The 5076-nt window shown below is 44.3% G+C and overlaps 1 long non-coding RNA gene across 1 annotated transcript; it reads right to left on the bottom strand.

The window, feature by feature from the left end:
• Positions 1–3763: 3763 nt before the first annotated feature.
• On the bottom strand, positions 3764–5076 carry LOC124232050 (uncharacterized). Its single transcript, XR_006886755.1, has 2 exons — positions 5037–5076; positions 3764–4226 (listed from the first exon to the last, which is right to left on the bottom strand). It is a non-coding gene; the product is annotated as an uncharacterized LOC124232050 (long non-coding RNA).

Raw genomic sequence — 5076 nt, 5'->3', positions numbered from 1 at the left:
GACCTAAGCAGGAAAACAAAACTAGCGCCACCCCTGGCCAGAGCGCAGTGGAGCTACCCAGCAGGAAGACGAAGCGGTGACCTTGGAAACAGCCAGAGAGAGAAAAAAATAAAAGGATTACCAACAATGCAACCACAGTTTGATTGGCAATAGGCATTTCCTTCAAAATGCTGAAGGAAAATAGCCATCAATCTGGAATTCTGTACCAATAAAACCATCATTTAGGAGTGACCACTAAGAAAAGACGTCTTCCAACAGTGACTGAGGGAATTTGTCACTTATAGATTCTGTAAGAACTACACAAGAATGTATTTCAGAAAACAAGAAACTGAAACCCAAAAGGAGGAAGAAAATACAAGCAGCACTGGAAGCAAGTAAACGTAAACCCCTTAGCAACGTTTGCTAAGTCTGAGCACACATCTCAAGTTTGAAAGTGAAAACAGATATCTGGGTATACAACTTGATGCTTTTATATATATGCATATATTGGGAAAAGATCTCCACAATCAAGCTAAATGACTTATCCATCACCTCGACATGATTACTCTGTGTGTCTGTGTGTGTGTTAAGAAAATTCAATTCAAGTTCTATCCCCTTTGAAAATTGCAAGTATACAATATACTATTATTAACTATCGTCACCACGCTGTACATTAGGTCGCCAGGACTTATTCATCCCATATAACGACCCTTTGTAGCCTTTGACCAACATCTCCTCATTTACCCCAGAGAGTATTCTACTTTCTGCTTTTATGAGTTGAACTTTTTTAGATTTCACATATAAGTGAGATCGTGCAGTATTTGTCTTTCTGTGTCTGACTTATTTTGCTTAGCATAATGTCCTCCATGTTCACCTGCATTGTCCCAAATGGCAGGATTTCCTTCATACATATGTGTGTGTGTGTGTATATATCATATACATGTCACATTTCCCTTACCCAGTCATTCATCAACAGACACTGCAATCGTCTCCATGTCTTGGCTGTAACAATGCTGTAATGAACATGGGAGCACAGATATCTCTTTGAGATTTTATTTCCTTTGTAAAGAAGTGATATTTCAATAAAGATTAGAAAACAAAACAAAACAGATTGCTGGGCCCCATCCTCAGAGTTCTGAGTTAGTAGGTCTCGGGTGGGAGTGAAGAATTTGCATTTCTACCAGCTCCCCAGGTTCCCAGGGAGCCACACTTTGAGAACCGCTGCTCTGGAGAAACTCACACAGGTGCGTTAGGAGACATTGGCAGGGACGTTCCTGCAGCTCTGTTTATAATGATAAAGCAAGAAAGAAACATCCTAACCATCCCTCAGTAGCGGAATAGGGAAATGAAAACATGACTTGTTTTCATTAGGGAATGCTACATAGGAGTTAAAATAAATGAAAAGAACATGTGTTAACATAGATAAATCTCAGAAACATAATGTTGAATGGGGAAAATTAATGGCAAAATTTATACCATTTGTATTTTCGAACTTAAACTGCTAAGTTGAAACACACACACACAAACGCACATGGATACATCCACGTACAGTTCTTAGAAATGTTTTAATTGGAGGATAATACACCACCAAGTTAGCACAGTGGTTACCTCTAGGGAGGCAGAGGGAAACAAGGATGGATAAAGGTAGGGTTTTATCTCAACCTGTAACATTTTATTTCTGAAAAACAAAGCAAACAAAAAAACCCCACAGCAATGACAAAAATACAGCACAAGGTTAACGTCACTTAAATCTTGGTGTTGGATCTATAGATGTCTTATTATTTTTTTGCACTTTCATATGTTTGAAATGTTTCCTAATTTAAAATAAGAAATAGGAGCATTGCCTTGTTACTCTAGGTAGTGAATCACAGATCATCAGCAGTGGACTTCAGAGCCCTGTGACTTGCCCGGCATGTGAGCTAAGAGTAATGCTGGACCCTACCAGATGTCTCAGAACCCAGTTTGGCTTTGTCCCAAGAAAAAGTGACTTCACTGACACCCCTTTCTCTTCTCCACCAAAAAAACACCGTGACAGAGACAAGAACTCAGGACGGCCTCCCCTGGACCCAGTTCTCGCACTGACACAGCCCCATCAAACATAGAGACAGGGGCCAGCCCAGTGGCATAGTGGTTAAGTTCAAGTGCTCCACTTTGGTGGTCCAGGGTTCAGGGGTTCAAATCCTTGGTACAGACCTACATACTGCTCATCAAGCCATGCTGTTGCAGCATCTCACACACAAAGTAGGGGAAGACTGGCACGGATGTTGGCTCAGGGACAGTCTTCCTCAAGCAAGGGGAGGAAGCTTGGCAACAGATGTTAGCTTAGGGCCAATCGTCCTCAGCAAAAAAAAAAAAAACCTGAAAGCATAGAGACAAAGTTTTGTTGAATGTTTTCCACAGTGAACAATGAGAACAAAATGTATTTGCTGTGTTGAGAAATTTGAGCTCTCACTCACAAGGCACAGAACACAGGGTTTGTGAGGTACCTGTCCCTCACAAAAAGGCAGGTAACCATTGGCGGACAGTGGTCCCTGCATGTTGGAGAACTGATGGGATAGATTGAACAAGAGTATTTGTACAAGGCATGGAGGTGGCTCCTGGGAATGAACTTGCCCTGAATGAAGAGAGGCTGGAAGGCACTAACTGGGTTTGGGACATTCCGAGCATAACATAGTATCACTCGATTATCTTCCAAGGTCTCCTGCCTGAGGTCTGGATAAGGGAGCTCCAACGACATCAACAACAACGGACTAAACATTGAAAGAACTAGAGTGTGAGAGAACAACAATGTTTTTTGTTGAATATATTTGAGAGAACAAGAATTTAAGACACTGGAGAGGGCATGGACACAGCAGGGGGAGATAGCGTCAGCTCCATCTCAAGGAGAGAAGACACAACTAGCAGTTTGGCTAAAGACTGGGACAGTGGCCTTGCACAGCCATAGGAGCCATTAACCTTGGCAGACATCAGTGGGTACCTGTGGGAGTGGGTACCAGCAGAGCTGGCACTTTTAGTCCCGGCAGAGACCAGAGACTGAATATCCTAGTTTGGTTCTAAAGAACTTTCACAGGAGGGGCGTCTCAAAATCCAAATTTAGACCTAGCGTTACAATATTCAAAAGGGAAGAGAGACACTTCAAAAATCTGTTGGTTATTACTCAAATACAAGATAGTGCTTTCTACCCCTATGTGTTCTCCAGTATTTCCCAAAGGAGGGTTACAGAGATATTTGGGGTACCAATAGCATCCCCTCTCGCCGGGTGACAATTCTGAAGGGTGTGTAAGCTCTGGGTGCTTGTTTGAAGTCAGTTTTAGTCTCTCATATTCACACCTTACATGTAACTGACATTCTGAGAGTGAGCTCTGGGTTCGGTCCTGCCGTTGTCACTTACTGTGTAAGAGAAAAAATTAGTCGTGCAGTTCCTGGTTCTTGGTTGGCGTTCAATAAGTGTTAACTCCTGTCCCTCTTCTTGTAGGCACTTGGAAAAGAAAAAAGTGGAACTTTCTAGAAATGTTAACTGTTGTATTTTACTGAGTAAGGCCCCATAATGAATGTTCATCATATTCAGATGAGGCCTCTTGCCTTAGTGGTCCCACTGGTTCCCCGCTGGCTGAGTGGATGCTAGGGCTCGTTGCACTCAATGAATGTTAATTAATGGTGACGGAGACCTTTCAGGAGAGCATTGAACTACACAGTCCTTCTGGGCTTTCAAGTGGCTTTATAAGAAGCACGTACACATGGAGGGAACACTTTGAAAAGAATGAATACAAATGAGAATCATCACTGCTTTGCAAGAGGAAAGTTTATTAGAAGACTTACAAAGGGATTTATGGAACTAGAAGAAAGCAGCAGAGAGAACCACAAAACACCTCATATGACACCTTCACAGCCCAAACCCGTCAGACCATCAGGTCGCAGAATAACTACAAGAGAGTGGCCCTGAATGAAGAGGAGCAGGCGGGCCTAGGCTCAGAGCCGGGCCACACCCTGGGCATTTGTTCTCCTTCCAGACTATCATTTATGGTGATGCCTGGGGTGGGTCCTGCAGCTGATGGTTGTCAGAGAAGCAGAGCTGGTCCATCGACGTCCCTTCTGTCTTCACGCAACCCTCCTGCTGGCCTCAGGATATCTAGCACCCAAAGGTGTTGCAGGGCCCACAGCGGGGGCGTGGGACACAAGGGGTGCAGGGATTGGTGATGCAGGACCTGTCACCGGCGTTGGTCGTGGCGCAGGGGTTGGAGGGCAGCCTGGGAGACAGAATCATTAAGTCGTCAGCATGAAAAGGATAATAAAAAATTAAGAGGAGCTCAACCCAAGGAGACACAGGAACAAGTGGAAACCATTCGGACATCTTGGGAAGCCAAGCCTGCTTCGGATGACTCCTTCGACAAAGCTCAGAGACAGTGATGGAAAAGAGCAAAGAAGCCTTGAGGTGGAATCCCAGCCCTCGCTCTACAACCCCGGAGTCGTGGGGAAGGAAGTCACTTCATGCCCTTACACCTCAGCCTCCGCACCTGTAAGACGGGATTGGTAATCCCTACCACACAGAATTTGTTCATAAAAATACTGTGTTGGGTGACAAGTGCTGGACCCTATGAGTTCCTGAGTCATCTTCCCTATCAATATTCAAAGGCTCATCTGTATGATGGTTACACTGATCCCCACTCTGCCTGCCTCAGATGATTCCAACAAGGATCAAAGACACAAGGGAGTGGGGTTAAATCCAAAAGCACTGTTCAAATTTGCTTGATAGTTGCTACAGTTTTGTTTTCCCTTTTGCTGTGACAGCCAAGCCTGAAGGTACAAAGCTTCATTTACCCCTCAGCATCCAAAGGCTCACCAGTAGGGAAAACGGTCAAATCTCACCACCATCTTTTGGAACAGAAAATACCTTTAGGCCAGGTAATGATAGCAACAGATACACCCTAGTTCTCGCTGCTGTAATATAAACACTGGGCTTTACAGACATATTGGCGTCGGGAACTTGATCTCCAAAGTCCCTTTTTCAACCTTTAGTAGAACCGTGCATGTGCCTTGTAGGGGTGCCCGGTACTCACTTGCAGTCCTCGCTCTCCAGCAGGCCCCGGTACGTGTTGA

Source organism: Equus quagga, unplaced genomic scaffold (assembly GCF_021613505.1).
Source record: "Equus quagga isolate Etosha38 unplaced genomic scaffold, UCLA_HA_Equagga_1.0 HiC_scaffold_1901_RagTag, whole genome shotgun sequence".
In the NCBI taxonomy this organism is placed as follows: Eukaryota; Metazoa; Chordata; class Mammalia; order Perissodactyla; family Equidae; genus Equus; species Equus quagga.
This window is presented reverse-complemented; position numbering and strand designations above follow the sequence as displayed.